The sequence below is a fragment of the Pseudophryne corroboree genome, chromosome 9, assembly GCF_028390025.1.
Source record: "Pseudophryne corroboree isolate aPseCor3 chromosome 9, aPseCor3.hap2, whole genome shotgun sequence".
In the NCBI taxonomy this organism is placed as follows: Eukaryota; Metazoa; Chordata; class Amphibia; order Anura; family Myobatrachidae; genus Pseudophryne; species Pseudophryne corroboree.
Window position 1 is genome coordinate 366,622,928 of NC_086452.1, and position 26,711 is coordinate 366,649,638.

The window sequence follows — 26,711 nt, forward strand, 5'->3', positions numbered from 1 at the left end:
GTGTTGCACATTTCTGATATTACCCCAGGTACCACAAAAAAGGGTATTATGTTTGGGGAGAAAAAACTACCAGTGGTTTTTCCCCCTTCTGATGAATTAAATGAAGTATGTGAAGAAGCGTGGGCTTCCCCCGATAAGAAACTGGTAATTTCTAAAAAGTTACTAATGGCGTACCCTTCCCCGCCAGAGGATAGGTCACGTTGGGAGACATCCCCTAGGGTGGATAAAGCGCTCACACGCCTGTCAAAGAAGGTGGCACTACCGTCTCCGGACACGGCCGCCCTAAAGGAACCTGCTGATAGGAAGCAGGAGGCTATCCAGAAGTCTGTATATACACACTCAGGAATTATACTGAGACCGGCTATTGCTTCAGCATGGATGTGCACTGTTGCAGCTGCGTGGTCCGATTCCCTGTCGGAAAACATTGATACCCTAGACAGGGACACTATATTGCTAACCGTAGAGCATATTAAAGACGCTGTCTTATACATGAGAGATGCACAGAGGGATATTTGCCGGCTGGCATCTAAAATAAACGCAATGTCCATCTCTGCCAGGAGAGGATTGTGGACTCGGCAGTGGACAGGAGATGCAGATCCTAAAAGGCACATGGAAGTTTTGCCTTACAAGGGTGAGGAGTTGTTTGGGGATGGTCTCTCGGACCTCGTTTCCACAGCAACAGCTGGGAAGTCAGCATTTTTACCCCATGTTCCCTCACAGCCAAAGAAAGCACCGTATTATCAGGTACAGTCCTTTCGGCCCCAGAAAGGCAAGCGGGTTAGAGGCGCGTCCTTTCTGCCCAGAGGCAGAGGTAGAGGGAAAAAGCTGCAACATACAGCCAGTTCCCAGGAACAAAAGTCCTCCCCCGCTTCCTCTAAGTCCACCGCATGACGCTGGGGCTCCACAGGCGGAGCCAGGTACGGTGGGGGCCCGTCTCAAGAACTTCAGCAACCAGTGGGCTCGTTCACGGGTGGATCCCTGGATTCTACAGGTAGTATCTCAGGGGTACAAGCTGGAATTCGAGACGTCTCCCCCTCGCCGTTTCCTCAAATCTGCCTTGCCGACAGCTCCCCTGGACAGGGAGGCAGTGCTGGAGGCGATTCACAAGCTGTATTCTCAGCAGGTGATAATCAAGGTACCCCTCCTTCAACAAGGACGGGGTTACTATTCCACAATGTTTGTGGTACCGAAACCGGACAGTTCGGTGAGGCCCATTTTAAATTTAAAATCTTTGAACACTTATATAAGAAGGTTCAAGTTCAAGATGGAATCGCTCAGAGCGGTGATTGCAAGCCTGGACGAGGGGGATTACATGGTGTCACTGGACATCAAGGATGCTTACCTGCATGTCCCCATTTACCCTCCTCACCAGGAGTACCTCAGATTTGTGGTACAGGACTGTCATTACCAATTCCAGACGTTGCCGTTTGGTCTGTCCACGGCACCGAGGGTATTTACCAAGGTAATGGCCGAAATGATGATACTCCTTCGGAAAAAGGGAGTTTTAATTATTCCATACTTGGACGATCTCCTTATAAAGGCGAGGTCCAGGGAACAGTTGTTGATCGGAGTAGCACTAGCTCGGGAAGTGCTACAACAGCACGGCTGGATCCTGAATATTCCAAAGTCGCAGCTGGTTCCTACAACGCGTCTACTGTTCCTGGGGATGGTTCTGTATCAGAAAAAAGCGTTTCTCCCGGAGGAGAAGGCCAAGGAGTTATCGTCTCTAGTCAGAGACCTCCTAAAACCAAAACAGGTGTCGGTGCACCACTGCACGCGAGTCCTGGGAAAGATGGTGGCTTCTTACGAAGCAATTCCATTCGGAAGGTTCCATGCAAGGATCTTTCAGTGGGATCTGTTGGACAAGTGGTCCGGGTCGCATCTTCAGATGCATCGGCTGATAACCCTGTCTCCAAGGGCCAGGGTGTCGCTACTGTGGTGGCTGCAGAGTGCTCATCTTCTAGAGGGCCGCAGATTCGGCATACAGGACTGGATCCTGGTGACCACGGATGCCAGCCTTCGAGGTTGGGGGGCAGTCACACAGGGAAGAAACTTCCAAGGACTATGGACAAGTCAGGAGACTTCCCTACACATAAATATTCTGGAACTAAGGGCCATTTACAATGCCCTAAGTCAGGCAAGACCCCTGCTTCAACACCAGCCGGTGCTGATACAGTCAGACAACATCACGGCGGTCGCCCATGTAAATCGTCAGGGCGGCACAAGAAGCAGGATGGCGATGGCAGAAGCCACAAGGATTCTCCGATGGGCGGAAAATCATGTGTTAGCACTGTCAGCAGTGTTCATTCCGGGAGTGGACAACTGGGAAGCAGACTTCCTCAGCAGGCACGACCTCCAACCGGGAGAATGGGGACTTCATCCAGAAGTCTTCCAAATGATTGTACACCATTGGGAAAGGCCACAGGTGAACATGATGGCGTCCCGCCTCAACAAAAAGCTAAAAAGATATTGCGCCAGGTCAAGGGACCTTCAGGCGATAGCTGTGGACGCTCTAGTGACACCGTGGGTGTACCAGTCGGTTTATGTGTTCCCTCCTCTGCCTCTCATACCCAAGGTACTGAGAATAATAAGAAGGAGATGAGTAAGAACTATACTTGTGGTTCTGGATTGGCCAAGAAGAGCTTGGTACCCAGAACTTCAAGAAATGATCTCAGAGGACCCATGGCCTCTGCCACTCAGACAGGACCTGCTGCAGCAGGGACCCTGTCTGTTCCAAGACTTACCGCGACTGCGTTTGACGGCATGGCGGTTGAACGCCGGATCCTGAAGGAAAAGGGCATTCCGGAGGAAGTCATCCCTACGCTGATTAAAGCTAGGAAGGAGGTGACTGCAAACCATTATCACCGCATATGGCGAAAATATGTTGCGTGGTGTGAGGCCAGAAGGGCCCCAACGGAGGAATTTCAGCTGGGTCGATTTCTGCACCTCCTACAGTCAGGAGTAACTATGGGCCTCAAATTAGGTTCCATTAAGGTCCAGATTTCGGCTCTGTCGATTTTCTTCCAAAAAGAACTGGCTTCACTGCCTGAAGTTCAGACGTTTGTTAAAGGAGTGCTGCATATTCAGCCCCCTTTTGTGCCTCCAGTGGCACCTTGGGATCTCAACTTGGTGTTGGATTTCCTTAAGTCACATTGGTTTGAGCCACTTAAAACCGTGGAACTAAAATATCTCACGTGGAAAGTGGTCATGCTGTTGGCCTTGGCTTCGGCCAGGCGTGTGTCAGAATTGGCGGCTTTGTCATGTAAAAGCCCTTATCTGATTTTCCATATGGATAGGGCAGAATTGAGGACTCGTCCCCAATTTCTTCCTAAGGTGGTATCTGCTTTTCATTTGAACCAACCTATTGTGGTGCCTGCGGCTACGAAGGACTTGGAGGATTCCAAGTTGCTGGACGTAGTCAGGGCCCTGAAAATCTATGTTTCCAGGACGGCTGGAGTCAGGAAAACTGACTCGCTATTTATCCTGTATGCGCCCAACAAGCTGGGTGCTCCTGCTTCAAAGCAGTCTATTGCTCGCTGGATCTGTAGTACGATTCAACTTGCACATTCTGCGGCTGGACTGCCGCATCCTAAATCTGTAAAAGCCCATTCCACGAGGAAAGTGGGCTCTTCTTGGGCGGCTGCCCGAGGGGTCTCGGCTTTACAACTTTGCCGAGCTGCTACTTGGTCGGGTTCAAACACGTTTGCTAAGTTCTACAAGTTTGATACCCTGGCTGAGGAGGACCTTGCTTTTGCTCATTCGGTGCTGCAGAGTCATCCGCATTCTCCCGCCCGTTTGGGAGCTTTGGTATAATCCCCATGGTCCTTACAGAGTTCCCAGCATCCACTAGGACGTCAGAGAAAATAAGAATTTACTCACCGGTAATTCTATTTCTCGTAGTCCGTAGTGGATGCTGGGCGCCCATCCCAAGTGCGCATTGTCTGCAATACTTGTATATAGTTATTGCCTAACTAAAGGGTTATTGTTTAGAGCCATCTGTTGAGAGGCTGTTATTTTTCATACTGTTAACTGGGTATAGTATCACGAGTTATACGGTGTGGCTGGTATGAGTCTTACCCGGGACTCCAAAATCCTTTCCTTATTGTGTCAGCTCTTCCGGGTACATTATCCTAACTGAGGTCTGGAGGAGGGGTATAGAGGGAGGAGCCAGTGCACACCAGGTAGTCCTAAATCTTTCTTAGTTGTGCCCAGTTCCTGCGGAGCCGCTATTCCCCATGGTCCTTACGGAGTTCCCAGCATCCACTACGGACTACGAGAAATAGAATTACCGGTGAGTAAATTCTTATTTTAAACCACCATGTTGCTTATTTTTAACTATGATAGACTGTGAGTGCTGCTTATATGTGTAATTAGCATGCTAAAACATATGGGAGTCATTACATGAATGCATGCAATTAATTAATTAGTAATGCTATTGGTCCAGTGTAGTTTAAAAAGAGCCCGTTAGGCTGTTGGTGTATCCTCTGACGAAACCGCTCTCGGATAATAGCGGAGAAACGCGTAAGAAAGGTGCTTTACCGGACATTCTGAATGCTGCCATCTTAAGCCCGTTTACAACAAGCTACACTGCGGCGGAGGTCCATTGCTAAGACGGCAGTTGGGAGGAAAAAGCAATCTAAGGCTGAGCAAAGGAGGTCTCTACCCCATCCGAAACATTCATTCCGCGAGTGTCAATAAGATCCAGCCGCGACTAGTGGGGGTCGTAGCATACCGCTGTGATTGACCAACTGACACAGCGCTCTCCCCCTGCTAACCTCTAATACTCACGTGAGTTATATATGAACTTTCAGCTATAGTAATATTAAATAGAGGCGGTGGCTACAATTGTTGCTGATTTTCCACAGAAGGAACTTTAAGTATCAACTACTATTGGAAAGTAACGATTTTAAATATACAGCAGCTACATCCATAAGGATTTCTTGGACATTTTAAATAGACAATTTCCGTTGTTACAAAGGGCAACATGAAATAGATATATCAGTTTTCATATAGATTTAGATAGTGGTGTTTGTGTATTGACTCCAATGTATTTATTGAATGTGGGTTTTTTCTGTTTATATGTTTTTTAATAATAAAGAATCTGTATATTTTACTTTTGCGCTCCCTTGATAATAAGTGTTATTATCTCTAAAAATTGGTTTGCTATTGGTAGAACAGTACTACCTATGGGAGCAGCAACTTACAATATACTGTGAAATAAAACAGATTTATAAGGTTAAATGAAATAAGCAACAACTGGTGGAGTAGTAAAGTTTATGTAGGAGCGCTGGGTTCTATATATATATATATATATATATATATATATATATGGTTATATATATATATATATATATATATATAGACTTTTTTAATAACTTATTCAATTTACCAATCCATTTTTTGCAGAACTCAGAATTGTATCTGCCTAGGGTAGGTGTATTTTTAACTCTGAACCTTCTCGGGATCATATGTTCCCGGTGATAATCTGACTTTGTTTTGTGTCCATGTCTGGACCAATCTATAATTTAGTCCTAGTACAGGTTGAGTATCCCATATCCAAATATTCCGAAATACGGAATATTCCGAAATACAGAATTTTTTGAGTGAGATAGCGAAACCTTTGATTTCTGATGGCTCAATGTACACAAACTTTGTTTAATACACGAAGTTATTAAAAATATTGTATTAAATGATCTTCAGGCTGCGTGTATAAGGTGTATATGAAACATAAATGAATTGTGTGAATATACACACACTTTGTTTAATGCACAAAGTTATTAAAATATTGGCTAAAATGACCTTCAGGCTGTGTGTATAAGATGTATATAACACATAAATGTATTCTGTGCTTAGACTTGGGTCCCATCACCATGATATCTCATTATGGTATGCAATTATTCCAAAATATGGAAAAATCCGATATCCAAAATACTTCCGGTCCCAAGCATTTTGGATATGGGATACTCAACCTGTAATACAGTTTCCTTAAGGCATGCCATAGTATAGGTATGCATTTCCAATTTCTGGGCCAGTGTATTCAATCTAATTACTCCCAGCCAGTATGTGACCACCCTGTATCTTGTTTACCTTTGTGAGTATCTGATGACTGCACGTGCTTGTGTGTTTACCTATCTCGCAATTTAGTTCTCTCTCCTGCTCCCTTTACAGCCTCTTACTACATTGTGGATACTGTGTATCATTGTAATAATTTGTAATAATTATGGAGACCGTAGGTTTCTGTAGCTTTTTTATACACACACTTATGTTTTTGTTTTCTGACAGCCCCAGCCTCTCTGCGCTTGCTCCGACTGCTCCCATAAGCAACCTGACGGAGGAGATGCGTAAGTAGCGGGCCCTCAGTGGAGACGGTGATGTTGGGGACGTCCTTCCGTTGTGCACTGACGGACTTCTCTCTCCTATTTAAGGTAAGACACTGTATTGTTTTTTGCACTCACCTTGACAAAGGGGCTGAGAGCCCTGAAACGTTGGATTTCATGCACCTGTGTTGGTTTTATACAACTACCTTTTTGCTACTCTAAAGTCCCGGAGTACCGCTGTTAATTTTGTTTCTCTCTCACTGCCCGCGGCACCAAGCAGCTGCAGAACAAGTGGCCCACGTCACCCTCCTCTCCACCCGGCAGAGGGGTATAAATTGGAGCTACTTAGTGTATTGGTACACTCTGGGCACAGAGCAAAGCTCCTGGATTTCTCACAGAGAAGCACAAATTATATAAAAAAGACATGTTATTAAAATTTCACAATTTTTTTTATCACAATAAATCTGTTCAAAAACATGAAAAATTACTGTAAAAAATAATGATAAAAAAGTATATGAAAGCACAGTGGAATTCAATTCGTGAGAACCATATGTAATGAATGAAATTCCATACAGATGATATCGCACTACTGAGTATGGCTGTGAACTGAGGGTGTTCCTTAGATGTAGTATAGGATGAGTCTCACCATGCATTGGTGCTGCGGTAGGCTGGCTGGCATTTTGATTGAGTTTGTCACAAACTATTTTAAGGGAATCCTCATCTCTCCTCCATATGAAAAATACATTTTCATATGGAGGGGAGATGAGGATTGCCTTAAAATATTTTGTGACAAACTCAATCAAAATGAGTTTAATATACAATTTACTTTTAGTATCAGTAAGAGGGAACTCACCTTCCTCGATTTGGTTATATATATTGAAAATGGAGCCATATGCACAAAGACACACAGGAAATCTACAGACTCCAATTCCTACATCACAATGAACAGCGAGCACCATATCCGTTGGTTACAAAACATTCCCCTTGGACAATATAAACGTCTGAAGAGAAATTGTACGTAGGAAGATGTGCTACAAGTACAAATTGAAGAAATTTCATCTAGATTTGAAGAAAAGGGTTACCAGGGAAATATTCTACAGGAAGCAAGGAAACAAAATTGATGATATAGATAGAGCAGAACTTATAGTAGAAAAAGATAAGAAGAACAAAACCAACCATGAATGGGCTTTCATAACCAAATATGGGGCTCATCATAAAAAAGTTGAACAGATTTTTAGAAAAAAATTGGAAACTGTTATTGGATGACCCCATTTTAGGCGGTCACCTTCCAACCAAACCCTTCTTTATATATAGAAAAGCCAAGTCCCTCCAAAATAGTTTAGTTCACAGTAGTCTTCCGGAAAATACTACCAGAAAGAACCGTACCAAAGGATTCCATAGGTGCGGTGATTGCCTCATGTATAGGACTACTACCAAAAAAATATAGAAAGGAAAATAACAGAATTTAAGGCTAATGGGAAAAAATACAAGATAAATTAGTTCATCACTTGTCATTCAAGAAATGTAATTTACTTGTTGGAATGCAAGTAGGGACTCATTTATATAGGCAAAACCTCTACACAATTAAAAAAAAGGTCATCAGAACATGTTTACAATATAAAAAAAGGGTTAACCACACATCCACTTTCAGATCATTTTCTTCATAACCACAACAAATGTGAAAAAGAAAACTCGCATTCACCTGATTCACAGCAACATAGAAATACAGCTAACCTCATAAACATCACATGTCTTCCATCACGCTCTGTTTGTAACAAATTAACATCCATCCATGACCTCTTCATATCTAACAACATCAATCTGCTGGCTATAACAGAAACCTGGCTCACACAATCTGACACAGCCTCCCCTGCAGCACTGGCACATGGTGGTCTCCACTTTACACACACCTCCAGACCCGATAATCATAAAGGAGGAGGAGTTGGACTTTTACTTTCCCAATCTTTTGCATATACTGTTCTACCACAGGTTCCATCACTCACATTTACATCATTTGAAGTACATTCCATTAGGGTTTACTCTCCTTTCTCTCTGCGTGTTGCAGCTATCTACCGCCCACCTGGGCATCCAAAACAATTTTTGGAAGATTTTTCTGCCTGGCTCCCTCACTTCCTATCCTCAGACATCTCCACCATTATCATGGGTGATTTCAATATTGCTATTGATTGTCCAAAATCTGCTGCGCATGCCTCCAAACTACTCTCTCTAACCTCCTCTCTTGGCCTCTCCCAATGTACTGACTCCTCTACTCATCAGGCGGGCCACTGCCTTGATCTAGTATTCACCAGACTATGCTCCATCTCTGAACTCACTAACACTCCTTTCCCCCTCTCAGATCACAACCTTATCACCTGCATGCTCTCCTCTGTTAATTCAAACCCTGTGTTGCGGAAGTTCTCCAATCTTCCTCAAACTCGCAGAAATATTAACACAATTAATCTTCAAGAACTTTCCACTTCACTCCAACAACTGCTTTCACCTATTTCTGCATTCACCTCTCCCGAGATGGCTGTATCACACCTTAATGAGACTCTAGAACTAGCCCTTGATGAAGTGGCTCCAGCTACCCATCACACTCCACGTAGGCCTAGATGTCAACCATGGTACTCCAAATTAACAAGACAACTACAAAAACTCACATGAAAACTTGAACATCAGTGGCGTAAATCTCGTATTTCAAGTGACTTCCTCACATATAAGACAGTCTACCATTCTTATAAAAATGCCCTGGACACTGCCAAACAAACATATTTCCAAACTCTTATCTCTGCTCAAGCCTCTAACCCCAAACGACTCTTTAATACATTTAAATCACTTCTGAATCCTCCCGCACCTACCCCACCAGCCACTATCAAGGCACAGGATCTTGCTTCAGAAGATTGATAAGATCCGAGATGAAATGGTATGCTCTTCGGCAGCCAGTGACCTGCTCCATTCTTTACCTGAACCCTCTGGCACTCTTTCTTCATTTGATCCCACAAATGAAGATGAAGTATCATCACTCTTCTCATCCTGCTTCTCTACTACCTCTCCTCTTGATCCTTTACCCTCACAAATAAGTAAAGCTCTGTCTCTGGTGCTCATCCCTACCTTAACTAACATCTGTAATCTCTCTCTCTCTCTACTGGTATTTTTCCTTCACTCTTCAAGCATGCAGTGATTACTCCCATTTAAAAAAAACAAAATTCTGACCCTAATGCTCTCTCAAACTACCGCCCTATCTCTCAGCTCCCTTGTCTCTCTAAGCTACTTGAGAGACTTGCCTACACTCGACTCACACACTTTCTTAACTCATACACTTTGTTGGACCCACTTCAGTCAGGCTTCCGTTCCCAACATTCCACAGAGACAGCACTGACTAAAGTGGTTAATGATTTGGTCACTACAAAGTCTAAAGGCCACTACTCACTACTTATTCTTCTAGATCTATCTGCTGCATTTGACACTGTAGACCACTCTCTTCTCATACAGACACTACAATCCCTAGGTCTTAAAGACACAGCCCTTTCTTGGTTCCTATCGTACCTATCTAATCGCTCCTTCAGTGTTCGCTTCTCTGAATCTACCTCCTCTTCGCTACCTCTTTCAGTTGGAGTACCGCAAGGCTCAGTTTTGGGTCCTCTGCTTTTCTCTATCTATACCTCATCTCTTGGTAAACTAATCAGCTCTTTTGGTTTTCAGTATCATCTGTACGCAGATGATACTCAAATCTACCTATCCTCCCCTGACTTGTCCCTATCTGTACTGGACCGTGTCACTGAATGCCTTTCTGCCATCTCATCCTGGATGACATCTCGCCACCTCAAACGGAGCCCGTCTATTCCCCAAGGTCCTTACGGAGTCCCCAGCATCCTCTACGGACTACGAGAAAAAGATTTACCGGTAGGTTTAAAATCTTATTTTCCACCAGCCAATAGTAGGTACCAACCTCATATCTCTATCACTGTTGAAAACTCGACTATCTACCCTACCCCACAAGCTCGCTGCCTAGGTGTCATCCTTGACTCTGATCTGTCCTTTGTTCCCCACATTCAATCTGTCTCAAGATCATGTTACATGCATCTAAAAAACATATCCAAAATACGACCATACCTTACACAAGACACTGCTAAAACTCTAATCCACGCTCTCATTATCTCCCGCATTGATTATTGCAATAGTCTCCTAACTGGTCTTCCCAAAACGAGACTCTCACCACTACAATCCATTCTGAATGCAGCGGCGAGGCTTATCTTCCTCGCTAGACGTTCATCGTCTGCAGATCCACTCTGTCAGTCCCTACATTGGTTACCTGTACTCTACCGCATTCAATATAAAAACTTTTACTCACACACAAGGCCATTAACCAAACTACACCAACGTACATCACTTCGCTTATCGCAAAATATCTCCCAACCCGACCTCTTCGCTCTTCACAAGACCTGCGTCTCTCATCCACACTCATTACTCGCTCCCACTCACGACTGCAGGACTTTCATCGGGCTGCACCCACTCTGTGGAATGCCCTACCACGCACACTAAGACTCTCCTCTAGTCTCCAAACCTTCAAGCGTTCCCTCAAAACTCACCTCTTAGGCAAGCGTATCAAATTCCTGAACCACCCACATAACTTTCATAAACCTTCCTATCAAATTACATCCACTCTGTACAGTCCACACACATCCTCACATGTCTTCTCATTCTATGCAATAGATAGCACCTTTCCTTGTGTACATATGCCTATTTCCCTATAGATTGTAAGCTTGCGAGCAGGGCCTTCCTACCTCTATGACTGTTATCACCCAGTTTGTTGTTGTTATTTCAAATTGTAAAGCGCAATGGAATTTGCTGCGCTATATAAGAAACTGTTAATAAATAAATAAATAAATAAACGTTTTGTAGGGACTCAACAAGTACAGGCCAATTGGAAAAATAAAAATATTGAAAAAACATTGGTAAAAAATTAAATGAGATTTTTGAGATAGAGTCTATGAAACCCAATGGTCACAATGTAGACTTTGAATTAAAATGTTTTTTAGAGTAACTTTTGGTATGATTTAGCTCAAGGTCTAATTCTTTACTTTTTTATTTGATTAGCATATCCATTCATTTCATTTCAGTGTTTAGTTGTTTTTTATTTCCACATATGACATTCAGAGGAAAGACAAGTTAAGAGCAAATCCTGACTCATTTCAAGGGATGGACTATGTGGGAATACTAAGGAATGAGTAAGAAAACTTCCTTCCGATTGTTTCTATGTGGTACCATTGGAAAAACAACAATTCACATCAGTAACAGAGGGAAAATAGGTATTCCCACTTCCAAGATGGAGATCCGATGTGTAAAGTGAGTGGGATGAAAGAGAATGTGCCCATCCCCAAAATGGCAAATGGACCGGCACCTTGAATAATGGGAGACGCATCTAAATCTATCAAGCCATACTATGGAGGATTTCATTCATCATCTATTTATACAAATCAGCACTATCTGAAGGGAATGAGGAGAAAAAGTATTGTCCGCAGTGGAACACAACCGGAAGTGACCAGTGGAACGCACAGCATCACTTCCGGTTCCGGCAAAACAGATCGGAAAAAAATGCTCCTCCCTAAAAAACAGACACATTGGGGAACGATGGACGATATACATGTCACTTCCGGCGGAAGTGGGCCGGAAGTAGTGCAATTAGAAGCTAATTAAGATTAATTCAGTAGGGTTTATAAACCAAATGGAGAAGGAGCACAGTATCCATTCTTGAAAAAGGTGCTTGACACCGAAACGCATCGTTTGGACTTTGTGCTCTCGTTTGCTGGGACGAAGGAGGAGCGGTTCCTTTTGGATGGTCTGGATAAGCAGTCTGCGGTGGTGCTGAGCATTCCAGCCCAGGACCTTGCCTGATACATCAGCCAGCCCACCGTAGCATCAATGCATGGTGAGACTCATCCTATACTACATCTAAGGAACACCCTCAGTCCATAGCCATACTCAGTAGTGCAATATCATCTGTATGGAATTTCATTCATTACATATGGTTCTCACAAATTTAAATCCACTGTGCTTTCATATGCTTTTTTATCATTATTTCTCTTACGGCCTAGAGGATGCCAGAATTTCACTCCTTTGGTGGCTACAGACTTCTCACCTGCTCTAGGGTCGCAGGTTCGGGATTCAAAATTGGATCCTTCTAACCACGGATGCAAGCCTCAGAAGTTGGGGAGCAGTCACCCAAGGGGAAAACTTCCAAGGAAAGTGGTCAAGTCAGGAAGCCATCATTCCGATAAACATTCTGGAACTAAACAACAGGGGCCGTTTGTCTATCAAGACTTACCACGGCTACATTTGACGGCATGGAAGTTGAGCGCCAGATCTTAGCTCGGAAGGGCATTCCGCACAAAGTAATTCCTACTCTGATCCAAGCTAGGAAGGGAGTAACGTCCAAAAATTACCATCGCATTTGGAAAGAGTATGTATCTTTTTGTGAATCCAAGTGGTTTCCTGCGGTGGAGTTTCAACTCAGACGTTTTCTCCTCTTTCTGCAAGCAGGTGTGGATGTAGGCCTTCGCTTGGGCTCCATAAAAGTCCAGATTTTGGCCTTGTCCATTTTCTTCCAGAAACAATTGGCTGCTCTCCCTGAGGTTCAAACATTCTAGAAAGGGGTTCTGCACATCCAACCACCTTTTGTGCCTCCTACTGCACCTTAGGATCTTAATGTTGTGTTGCAGTTCCTGCAATCGGATTGGTACGAGCCTTTACAGGAGGTAGACATTAAGTTTCTTACGTGGTAGGCTGTCACACTGTTGTCTTTGGCATCTTTAAGGCGTGTGTCAGACTTGGGGGCATTGTCTCACAAGAGGCCGTACTTGGTTTTTCATGAGGATAGAGCTGAGCTCAGAATGTGTCAGCAATTTCTTCCAAAGGTTGTGTCGGCGTTTCATATCAACGAACCTACTGTGGTACCAGTGGCTACTGACACCTCGGCTACTTCAAAGTCCTTGGATGTTGTGAGAGCTTTGAAGGTCTATGTGAAGAGGACAACTCGTCACGGGAAATCGGACTCATTATTTGTACTTAATGGTCCCAATAAAATTGGGTGTCCTGCTTCTAAGCAGACGATTGCTCGCTAGATCAGGCTTACTATCCAGCATGCTTATTCCACGGCAGGTTTGCTGGTTCCAAAATCTGTACAGGCCCACTCTACTCGTAAGGTGGGTTCTTCCTGGGCGGCTGCCTTGGGTCTCTCGGCTCTTCAGCTTTGCGGAGCAGCTGCTTGGTCAGGGTCAGACACGTTTGCTAAGTTCTGCAAGTTTGACACTTTGGCTTCTGAAGACCTGAAGTTTGGTCAATCAGTTCTGCAGGAACCTCAGCACTCGCCCTCCCGTACTGGTAGCTTTGGTACATCCCCATGGTACTAAAATGGACCCCTGCATCCTCTAGGACGTAATAGAAAACAGGATTTTAATACCTACCAGTAAATCCTTTTCTCCTAGTCCGTAGAGGATGCTGGGCGCCCGCTCAGTGATTCATTTTCCTGCAGTGTTACTTGTTAAGTATTGGTTCAGCTGTTGCTGTTCTTTTTCATGCTGGTTAGCATGTGTTTGCTTCATGTTCATGCTTGTTGGCATGGTTTCTTTGGTTAAGTGTGAACCTCACCACTATCTTTGTATTTCCTTCTCTCGAAGTATGTCCGTCTCCTCGGGTACAGCTTCTAGACTGAGTCTGGTAGGAGGGGCATAGAGGGAGGAGCCAGCCCACACTATTAAACTCTTAAAGTGCCAGTGGCTCCCAAAGGACCCATCTATACCCCATGGTACTAAAATGGACCCCAGCATCCTCTACGGACTAGGATTTACTGGTAGGTATTAAAATCATGTTTTTTTTACAGTAATTTTTCATGTTTTTGAACAGTTTATTGTGATCAAATTTTATTGTGAAATTTTAAGAATAAACATGTCTTTTTAATATAATTTGTGTTTCTCTGTGAGAAATCCAGGAGCTTTGTTCAGTGCCCAGAGTGTACCAATACACCACATAGCTTCATGTTCAAAATCAAACACAGTGCTCGTTTCCAAGGTGTACAAGGGCTGCGATAAAACGCCTAACTGCGCAGTAATTGGTGTATTTACCATTCTTTAGAGGAGGGGAGTAAATTGAAAGGGTGTGTTAAGGGCAGGTGAGCAAGATGGTGGCGTCCATAAGACAAGATCTCATTGAGCTGACGAGCTATCTCCAGCGTCTCCCACAAGGACCTTGCTGGGAAATGGGTGTATGGGTGTGCAGGCTGGGGGGCGGCTCTGTGTATAGATGCATAGAGAAGATGTGCTGTGGGACTATGCAGCCACATTGGTGCTAGTATAATGTACGGTAGTGCAGTGCACTGGAATCATGGCTGAATTAGTCCTGGTGTCAGGCATTATTTACATCTGTACAGTCAGAATAAGGAAGGACCAATACCATACCTCCCAACTGTCCCGATTTTCGTGGGACAGTCCTTTGTTTTTGGGACTGTCCCGCTCTCCCACCCACGGAACGCAATGTCCCATGGTGGGGTGGGGGTGGGGGGCAGTTGGGAGGCTCCGGTCACTCGCTGCTGTTTAGCAGAGCAGCGGTGAAAAGATGCGCACAGCATCTATTCACGGAGATAAGAGGGACTCGGGGCATAGCCAGCAGCTCACAGAGTGCTGGTCATGCCCTCATAGTGACAGTATATGGGGGGACGTGGCCTGCGGCAGTGGCATTACCATGAAGCCACGCCCCATTACTGTGGCCACACACCCTTTTCTGGACAGGTGCGGCTATGCCGCACCAGAGTCCAACTTTCTTTGGCCACAAAGTTGGAAGGTATGCCAATACTGTGAGCATGAGCCCATGGCTATAATATGTTGTGGCAATAACAGTGTAGACTGGAAATGCTGCTTATAGGCCCTTCAACATTACCCAAACATTTACAAAGGTATTGAGGGGTGAGGAAGGTATGAAGGGCTGAGTATGGTGTTGACAGGCAGAGGAAGGGACTCAGGAAGGTGATGAAGTGCTCACCACCCCAGTCTGCCTCACTGCCCCTGCCCTCTTAAGGACACACCCGCTTTTACATGACCACACCCCCAACTCAAAATCAGGCCCTCTGAGGAGGGAGTATTCCAACCCCAAACCCCTCAACAAACTCCACCACCTCAACTCACCCCACCTCTCTTAAGGGGGGTACACACGGAGAGATCTGTGCTTAAAATCTAAGCAATCTGACTAGATTGCTTAGAAATTAAGCATACATATCTCAGTGTGTATGCCATAAAGCGATAGCGATGCGCAGCCCCGCGCATCGCTATCGCTGATTGTAGATTGGCCTGCATGCAGGCAAAATCTAGTACAGTCGCTTAGCACATCGCTCGTGTGTACAGAATAAGCGACGTGCTACAGCGATGTACGTCACTCTCCTCTGCCACTCCGTCCTCTGCCGGGTCCAACCTCCGCCTCCTGCCTCTCCTGGTCCCGCCTTCGTCTTCTTCCTCTGCTGGTCCCGCCTCCGTCTCCGTCTCCTGCTTCACCACCACAGACTAGAGTCACACCAGCTACAGCCAGCCAGCGCAACGCACGTCAGCAGCAGAGGCAGCAGCAAAACGGTAAGTGCCAACGGGTGCGCTGTGGGCAGCATAAACGGCATTGATGGGTGCCGGGGGGGGGGGGGGGTGTGTTTGCGTGCGGTGCGCTGAGCCCTTTGTTATCGACCGGGCTGTATTAACAGCCGTGAGGGGACACACACACACACCATTTTCATGCATGTATTTACAGGGGGGAGTGTGTGTGTGTGACACTGTTATTATTAATATACTGCCGGGGGGGGGGGGGGGGGGGTGACACTGTTATTATTAATGTACTGCCGGGGTGGGGGGGGGGGGGGCTGGGTGTGACACTGTTATTATTAATATACTACCAGCGGGGGAGGGGCGGGGGGGCACCGTTATTGATGTTAACTGGGCTGTATGTATTTACAGCCGGGGGGTGGGGTGACACCATTATTATTAATGTACTACTAGCCGGTGGGGGGGGGGGGGGGGAGACCATTATTATTGATGTTAACTGGGCACTTGTGTGAGTTGTATTAACAGCCGTGTGGGGGGGGTTCACTACGATCTGCCGGCGACCAGCATACCGGCGCCGGGAGGCCGGCCGCCGGCTTACCGACAGTGTGGCGAGCGCAAATGAGCCCCTTGCGGGCTCGCTGCGCTCACCACGCTACGGGCACGGTGGCGCACCACACTATTTTATTCTCCCTCCAGGGGGGTCGAACACCCACTCTGCCCACTCCTCCCACCAGCACTTTGTCCACTGGATTGTACTCAGCAATGCTGAGTACACAGCTCCCCCCAGAGGACGAGGCTACTTTTTTCAATTATTAAATTATAATTTTTTTTATTAGTTTTTTAGTTTCCGTTGGACAAATTGTTCCATGTTTCCTCGACTCTTTTATGTTGTTCATAGTTACCATAGTGTCGGTTTTTTGTCCTGGACTTTTGAACGTTGGGATATTGGTCATTCTTATCGATGAATCCAGTTGCATAAGTGTTAAAAATTAATATATTTTTATAAGTAAATTATTTTCAAAACAAAAAAGAAGTGTTGTGTATTTTTTATGGTTTATCATTATATTTTTAATTTTTGGGGGAGTTATGATAGGAATGCTGTTGGACCAAATTTGTCCTCACTTATCCCCCCTTAAAAAAATTTTTTTTTAAGGGGAGATAAGTGAGGACAATCCTACCTTCAAGGTACTGTTAAAGGGGACATTTATTACAGAGGGATGCGGTTAAGATCTCTGCGTCGGGTTCCCAATAGCCACAATCCTGACATATTCTCCCCCTGTGGGTGTCCATGACACCCATAGAGGGAGACTAAAAATTTGGCAAGCAAAGCGAGCCACAAGGGGCTTCTTTGCGCTCGAGCCGCTGCCGGCATTCCGGTGGCCGCCATCCCGACGTTGGGATTATGACTGTCGGGATGCCTGCTGCCGGGATATCATACTGATTCCCAGGGCCAGTGCTATGGTGTCCGGCGCCCTCCTGCAAACTGTAAATTTGCGCCCCCTCAGACACAGAGGTGATACAGTGACTGGGACGGAACACAGGGGTGATGGCACACACAGGTATGCCTGACTTGGTTCACACTGTTGGATCCCATTAGTCCTCACTTATCCCCCACAAAAAACGACGCAGTCGTGAAGTGTCCTGGGTATACCTGACCCCAGAGTTCCTCATGGCTACGTTGTTTTTTAATATACATGCAAAACACACACAGGTACATACTCTGACAACAGAAGTTTAAAACAAGATACATTTTTATTTTGGAAATAAATAAAAAAAATACAATAAAATATAAAACCAATCAAGCATATGTAATGTCTATCAAACATAAAAGCAGTTAAATGTAGGAGTCTTGCCAATCCACTGCACCTACTCCATTAAAAAAGGTCAGGTAGTCGTCCCTGACCTTTCTAGCCTTTAAAGTGGGATTAGGTGTGGACTGTGGCCTTTCAAGTCCAGGCAACCTAGCAGAGTCCACATCAGAGTTGTCGGCCTGAGCAGGCAACCTGGCAGAGTCCACATCAGAGTTGTCGGCCTGAGCAGGCAACCTGGCAGAGTCCACATCAGAGTTGTCGGCCTGAGCAGGCAGCCTGGCAGAGTCCACATCAGGGTTGTTAGCCGGAGTAGTAGATGGGGGGCATTTTGGGCCAGTCTTACGCCTTAGATAATTGTGTAGAACACAGCAGGCCAACACAACCCAGTCTATTTTATCCACCCTTAGGCCAATAGCAGAGTGGAAAATTCTGAACCTACTACTCAAGATCCCAAATGCGTTTTCAACTATGCGGCGGGCCCTTGAGAGCCGATAATTAAAAATGCGTTTCTCCTTGGATAAGTTCCTTTGTGGGTAGGGTTTCATGATGTGCTCGTGCAGAGCAAAGGCTTCATCTGCCACAAACACATAATTCAAGCCATGCATGCAGTCCTCAGCTTTCGGTAGGTCTAATTGGTTGCAAAGCAGCCTCTCATAAAACACAGTATCTTTGATTGATCCGCCATCGGATGCTCTTCCATTTTTCCCCACATCCACAAATATGAACTCATAGTTGGCATTAACTATAGCCATCAAGACTATGCTAAAATAACCTTTATAGTTATAATATAGAGATCCACTTTTTGTAGGAGGAGAGATGCGGACACAACAGAAAAAGACACACCCTCCCCTCCCCTATAATACCAACCCACTATTTAAAAAGGTCTTTTTTTTGTTTAGAAAAAGACACACTCTCCCCACCCCCCTCACTATAATACCAACCCACTATTTAAATAGGTTTTTTTTTTGTTTAGCACAGATTGCTCAGCACAGATTGCTCAGCACAGATTGCTCAACACAGATCTCACGTGTGTATGGGAGATCTAGACACCGGGATGTTCAAGGGACATCTCCCGTGATAAATTGCTCAGAACACATCTCTTGCAGAAATCTCTCTGTGAGTATGGGCCTTTAGGGCTGCTTACAGAAATTTCCCAACTGGTTTTCCATCCAAATCCACCCCTGATCATCACATAAGTAAATATATTGTTTCACATAACATAACCACCCAGTGGCGCACCCAGGGGGGGGGGGGGGGGGGGGTTCCGAGCACCCAGAAACCCCCCTCCACCAAAAAAAAATGTAATTTTTTTTTTATTTTTTTATTTTTTTTTGCTGCATGAGTATTAGTAATGGCTGTCTAGCGTCCTCTGCAGCCTGCTTTCTGCCTGGTGGCACTTGTAGGTGCTTAATAAAAGTTTACTTTATTTTAATTATAGTACATATATATCCATGTGCAATTTGTGCATACATATATACACGTATATATATACATACATACATATAAACACACACATATGATATATATATACATGCGTATATATACGTGTACTGTATGTGTGTGTGTGTGTGTGTGTATATATATATATATATATATGTGCTATGTGTATATGTATATAAATATATACATAGGTGTATATACAGTATATATATATATGTGTAGATATATATATATATATATATACACAAACACACACACAGACACACTAGTTTTACGGACCCAGCATATACTGGGTCACCTCAGTTCCCACCCCCGTGCTTGTCTCCACCTAGTTCTGGAAACCCCCCCCATGCAAATCCTGCGTTTGCCACTGCCACCAGGCTTACATCCATAGTTTAACAAACATAGGTAAATGAATATCAGCATATTATATGAAACCATTCATGGTGCCTCTTACTTCCATCAGGATACTTACATGTGACTACTCCAGAAACAGGTACAGAATGGAGGGTCCATGGGGTTTATACATATATAATCTAGCGCATCCAGTAGTTAATGCTAAAATGTAATTTTATAGCAATGACCATAAAGTGCAAATGTAATCCAGTCAAAAGACCAATGAGGCAATAAGGCATAGAGCAGCATATACTCATCATAGTGCTGCACCTTCATCATGAACCACAAACAGACTGACAAAACAACCGCCATATATCTGTCTAAACAAGCACATAAATTCGACTCTCCTGGTAAAGTACACAAACGCCTTCTGCAGGTATTCTCGGAAGTTCGATTGCAGAGATGGCATCATGTTGCCAAGGCAATCAAATACAACATTAGAGAGTGTAAAGGTCTGTCCATCGCAGCCCGTATACACGGTAAGCGGAAGTGTCGGACAAAATGCAAAAACATGAAAACGATGTAATTTGCAACATCAAAACAATATGGCCGCCGGAAGCATAACTGCATCCCCATGGATGACGCGGCCGTAGCAAACCAGCCTCCGTCACCAGAAGTGGCGTCAGGTTGCCATGACCACCATAACATCCCACGAAGGGGCAAGTTGCCGTGACTACAAGGATCACATAATTGGTTACATTTGCTAATACACCGCAACCCTATAACACAGGCAGTGGTAGCCATAAAACCAAAACATTTGTCATGGCACCCATAGCAATCACAGTTTAACCAATATATTTAAATATAAAAAGTATATCCAAATTTACTGTATGCAAATAGGTGAGGATTCAGATGCTAACAGGCAAGCACATGGGGGTTAAAACACGAACATACAAATAAAACAGAGAGAGAAAAAGAAACAAGAAGGACAATTCCTTGAGGAGATAAAGTGCAACGGTGATATACAGCACACAGCTATTATATTATAGAAAACAAAATATCCATATAATTCATAAGAAGCAACTGAGGTAGTCCCTCCTTAAGTCAATGAGCATGAACAGTATTGAGGCGATTGATCCAATAACATTCCTACTGCGGTAATAATTTGTTACAATCTCCTCCACGCCTTAAAGTTGCAATATGGTCAATAGGCATACAGCGGAAATCTTTGATGGCATGATTTATAGAAGAAAAAGTTTTGCAACAGGAGGAGTGTTGGGATCTACAACAGAGAAAGCCTTTTTAATAGAAGAGCAATGCATGGCAATTCTTTCTTTTAAAGCCCCTATAGTTTTACCAACATACAATAGGTTGCATGGGCACTTGATTATATGTACCATGCAGTATAGAAAGTTGTGATTCCGCACAAGTCTGCTAGTATATATTTAGATGAGAACTTACCAAAAATGATGAAATCCTACCTGCCAATAGATTCATAAATTACTATCACTTTGTGGTGCGCCCTGAGCCAGTATTAAACATCAAGAAAAAAGAGAGAGAAAAAGAAGGCTCTTGTGTGGGCACACTCTTAACAACTAATGAGATTTCATGAGAAAAGATAAAATAATAATTTGTATTGCTTATACATTAAAACAAAACCAATATCCACCACACAACTGAATAATCCAATATACAAATTTTAAATGTTCAAATGTTCTGGTCTCTAATGTCATTAGAGAACGTAGAATGAGATGTAGACACACTCAGTCCTACATCTGTTTCACCTTGACCAGTACAGATAGATCTGTATTGATGAGACCATCATAGATCAGCAGGGAATATATTACGACCACAATAGGTCAAAAACACCTCGGATAACCTCACCCCAATTTTTGTGGGTGTCCAGCATAAAGATATTACTCTGAATGTATCCGCAGCCTCTCAGTGATATGAGTTACTGTGCTATTGAAAAAAAGGGTAATCAGACAGTAATGAAGAGAAAAAGTGGTGATACTGCTGTTAGTGTTGCGTCATATATAGGCCCAAACAGTACACCTGACTCTACAACACCAGGTATTCTTAGCAGGTCTCCCTTCAAAGTACTAACCCAGCCCACCACTGTTTGGCTTCCAATATCAGACGAGATTGGGCATGTTCAGTGAGGTATGGTAGTAGAGAGTGTCAGAAATCGAATCAACACCAATGAGAGTGCACCGAAAAAAGAAGGAAAGGTAGCAGAAATATGAATGTAAACTATCTTTGTATTGTAGATGTTATCAATTTTGATAATAAGGAAGTAATAAAGGTAAAGTACTCGATCTGCTGTCCAACGTTAGACATGGAAGTATCCACCTAGGTGGATTTGGTCCATGAATCGTGGATGAGAGTCCACTGAATAAGTGCAGATGGTAAATAAAATAATGAGATAGTAAATAAGATAATGAAATAGTTTGATGCACAATCACATATCAATTAATACATAGTAACATAGTATTCGAGGTTGAAAACAGGCAAAATGCCCATCGTGTTCAACCTGTATTTTGTATTAAGTTGAGTTGATTTTAATGTACCTGCTGAAGAATGTTTTATGACTAGTTAACAACTACAAATCATGTTACACCCGGATTAACAACTTCAAAATTTTAAGTGTTGTAACCTTGGATATCCTTTTCAGTCAGAAATTCATCCAATCCCCTTTTAAATGCATTTACAGTGTCCACCATTACCACCTTTCCTGCCAAGAAATTCCAAATCCTTATTGCCCTAACAGTGAAGAACCCTTCCCTTCGTTGCATGCGGATTTTCTCTCCTCCAGCCTCAGCGAGTGCCCGCGTGTCCTAAACAGAGTTCTTATAATAAATAATTCCTCTGATAACTCTTTGTAGTGTCCCTTTACATATTTGAAGACATTAATAATGTCTCCCCTTAGACGCCTCTTTTCCAGTGTATACATGTTCAACCTAGTAAGCCTGTCCTCGTAATCCAGTCCCTCTAGACCTTTAATCAATTTAGTAGCTCACCTTTGTACCCTCTCGAGTTCACCGACATCTTTTTTATACAGTAGTGCCCGAAACTGAACACAATATTCCAGGTGCGGACGTACCAATGATTTGTACAGTCGTCCCACCATGTTTCCGTAATACCTATAATATCATACTCCGCCTTTGATGCTAACAATTCCAATTCCCCCATTTTACCTGCTAGACTTATTGCGTTTGCAGGCATACATTTTACTTTAGTGGTTCCCTTATCCGCTTTTTTTTTTTTTTTTAAAGGTATCCTATCATGGTTTACTAGAGCCTCCCTAGAGTTACTCTTACGGACTGTCCTTCTCGCTCCCTTTCTACCTCCATTATACTTAATACTGCCCACCTTACTCGTCTTTTTGATCATCCCAGTGTTTCAGCCTAAATTCTCCTCCCTGACATAAGTATTTTCCCTTATGCTACATACATCTTTTTCTATATGCTGTAAAGATGACACATAGATGTTGCTGGTTAATGTTTTTGCAATACATTTGTTAATACCCTTTTTAGAACCCATGCTAATACCCTTGCCGGCTGCTCTCCCCCCCCCCCCCCCCCCCGCCCTCTTTTCCACCCCCATTTATCTCACTACCACCATCTTTACTATTCTCGCTGCATGACCCTGTTTGTTCTGACTAAACCCTCCCCTCAGGCTCCTAGTTTAAAAGCTCCTCCAACCTACTAAACATCCTTCCCCACAGCACAGCGGTTCCGGTATGAAAGATAGTGTCTAGTTAGACAGTCAATAGATAGACACCATATGTTAGATGGACATTAGGTCGACAGAGTCAAAAGGTCGACATGGAAAAGGTTGACAGGTCAAAAGGTCGACATGGAAATGGTCGACATGAAAAAGGTAGACACCATGTTTTTTGTGGTTTGTGTGGATAGTTTTGTCATCTGGGACCCCCAATTGTAGAAAGGCATACCCTCGCGGGGCTCGCTTTGCTCGCCACGCTTCGGGCACGGTGGCTCGCTGCGCTCGCCACAAGGTTTATAACCAACTCTATGCCGACATGGATAGAGAAAGTATGAAATAATCCAAAAACATGTTACATTTAAAAAAAAAAAACATTTGTCTATCTTTTTTATGTCGACCATTTTCATGTCAACCTTTTGACCATGTCGACCTTTTGACCTGTCGACCTTTTCCATGTCGACCTTTTGACCCTGTCGACCTAATGTCTGTCTAATATATGGTGTCTATCTATTGACTGTGTAACTAGACACTGTCTATCTATCAAACGGATAGGCAGCACCGCAGCCCCTTCCTCATTCAGGTGCAATCCATCGGCGGCTAAAGGCGGAAGCTGAAAGCTGAGGGCAGAAGCCATCATCGAATCTAGCTGTTAAGGAATTCACAGGACTTCCTGCTTGGGTTGCCAGGCAACATCAAGCAGTCCATTATGGAAGGCGTTAATAACTGTAGGCGGAGGCTATCGTAAAGTACACATACCTATCCATTAGTTCAAGGAACGTAGGTTTAGGTTGCCTGGCAACAACAGGCTGCTGGAATTAAAACGTCACTTACGATTCTATGTATAAACTAAAAATGAAGGAAAAACTTGCTGTTGGTGTTAGTATGTGACCCCGACTGGCAAGGCTATTGGTTTGAAGGGATTAATTAAGATAAATCCTTGGAAAATGCATCGATGGGACTCATGATGGCATGTAAGAATGGTAACTTACAAATAAAATAAAGACATTTCGTACAGGAGTAATCTATAAAAGCCTCAATCTGTAACTGAGCAGCTTTTACATGGGTCATAGGTAACAAAAATAAAGACAATATTAACCAGAAAAATTAAGTATTATATAATAAATTAGATATTCTTAGTATAGATCTGAAATACTGTGAAAAATAAAATATTAATATATAAATTGCTATAATGTTAAAGGTGATGAGGAAATATATGTTATTCAGACACTTTAAGAATATGTAAGAAGATCCATTATACTTATATATATATATATATATATATATATATATATACATATACATGTTGGTGTCTGGGGGGGTGAGAAGAGACCAGGCATGGGAATGATGGAAGGTGAGGGACTGTGTGAAAGGAAGGGGCTGAGCTAGGTGTTGTCTCTGGATACATTCGTATGTAGAGTGTATTGTTATTTGTAAAGGAGTGTGAATGCCTCTACTAGTGGTTGCTATAGGAGAAGTGGGAAAAAAGAGGAAGGTAAAAAAAAAAGAGGGGGGGATTTTTTTGATAGGTATTGGGGTAGTGTAAAGAACAAAAGAAAAAACATGTTTTGGCACTAATTTATTAGAAGAGTGTAGTGGCATAACCTATGAGAAGAGATATGTATGAGAAAACTTGTTGGATTCCCATGTTCTTTATATAGAGGGTTGTTAAAGAAAAGCCCCATAATTGATGTTTGCATTGAGTCCTAGGGGTTTCAGAGCACCTAGTCGAAAAGTCCATTTGCACTCTTTTTTAAGGAGTTCTTTTGTAAAGTCTCCACCTCTTATTCCCAAATGGACTCTGTCTAATCCAAATTCAAATGGGTTTTGGAGAGATGACTAGCTGGGCGCAATGCAGCTAAGGTGTAAAAGGCCCGGGTAAATGTCACCACATTTAAAACAAAGAATATAATACAAGAATGATAGGCCTCTACTGCACACTCAGCGCAATAACAATATATAAATATATACACACGTCCCTTTGTTCTTTTTCTTATTCTTAGATGCTGATGAATCCTTCTTTAAGATCTTCTGAAGACTTGATCTCTGTTTCGTGGACTCCAAAAATGTGAAATGGAAAATAAAAAATAACAAACACCAATGTGTAGTATTCTCTAATTTATATCAAGTTCTATGTTAATTGTCTTTATATTGTAGTCTTAACTCCAGCGTACCAAGACTCACACAGAATCAGAGTAGTATGTGCTCATAAAGGTATCTTTTATCTCTTTCAGTCATCCAGTGTTCAATTCACCTTACAATGTGACAATACTGTGAAGTGCTATAGTGAAGAGCAGTCTGACTGGGAGCGTACCCTCAGACTCACATAAAAAGTGCAGATTGCACACACATCTAGGTTTCTTTAGGGTGTCGCGTACTGCGTACCCGAACTCACACTGCCCGAAGAAGGATGACTCTCATAAAGGTATCTTTCAAAAATTGTAGACCCTCAGTCTTTTCTCCTCCCAGAATTCTTGTACATCGGTGTTACCGTGAAAAAATAAATACAGAAATACAATAATGTGTAGAGCGTCCTTTATAGAATTTTTAAACAATTCTATAAGGCCAAACCAAAACGTACCTAAATACAAAATTTATGCCAAAAGGAAGGACCCAGTTATGTCCTTCCTTATATTCCCTTTGTGTGTAAAGCTCTATCGCAATGTGTAAAACCCAAACAGTGAAAAAGGGATTCGTGAAAAACCAGGAGTCATGGGATGCGTACCCCAAAACTCACAGAAACAATTCAGATGGTAAGTACATCAGGGTATCTTTCAGGTAGCGTACCAGAACTCACACAATAGGATGTAAAGTGACTCCTATAAAGGTTTCTTTTTGTCTTCTATTTTCCTCCTGTTCATCTGTTCATATGCCTCCGTCCCTTCCGATTACATATGAGCTCAGTAGAACAAGGGAAAAGAAGAGAACGCAAAATTTGTGTAGAAAGTTCTGGGATATGTAAATAATATCACCGAAGATTAATTCAATCAGAGCGTACCCCACTCACATAGATAGAGAGAGGTATACACATATCAAGGTATCTTTCATGTATTCTTAATCTCAAACAGATTAGGTTTCATATGTAGAAAAAGGACCTTCCATAAAGAATTGTTCACTCAAAGGATGCGTACCACAACACTCACAGAGGCAGGACAGGAATCAAACACATAATGGTATCTTTAGTGTGTATAATATCCCAAGAAATTCCGTACCCAGACTCACACTCTGAAGTGGAAGGTAGCTCCTATCAAGGTATCTTTTACTGTGTATTCAATAGGGTATATCTCCTTTCAGCTTATATCCACCCGAGAGGCATATATCCATAGGTTTTCCATAAAAAACAAATTTATTGATACAAACGGTAAAAGTCCATAGGATGGAGAACCACCCACATAAAAAACAGTCAATAGAAAAATAAAAAAATAAATAAAAAATAAATAAAAAAATCGCAAATGTTCCAAAGAAATGTATATGCAGATAAAGATGGAAGTTGGCTACTCACACTCCTC

The 26,711-nt window shown here is 43.2% G+C and overlaps 1 long non-coding RNA gene and 1 pseudogene across 1 annotated transcript; one reads left to right on the forward strand and one right to left on the reverse strand.

Moving 5' to 3' along the window:
* Positions 1 to 6,285: 6,285 nt before the first annotated feature.
* LOC134957045 (uncharacterized) lies at positions 6,286 to 25,299 on the forward strand. The gene is made up of 2 exons (XR_010186408.1): positions 6,286 to 6,425; positions 25,206 to 25,299. It is a non-coding gene; the product is annotated as an uncharacterized LOC134957045 (long non-coding RNA).
* On the reverse strand, positions 21,538 to 21,656 carry LOC134963132 (5S ribosomal RNA; annotated as a pseudogene).
* Positions 25,300 to 26,711: the final 1,412 nt, after the last annotated feature.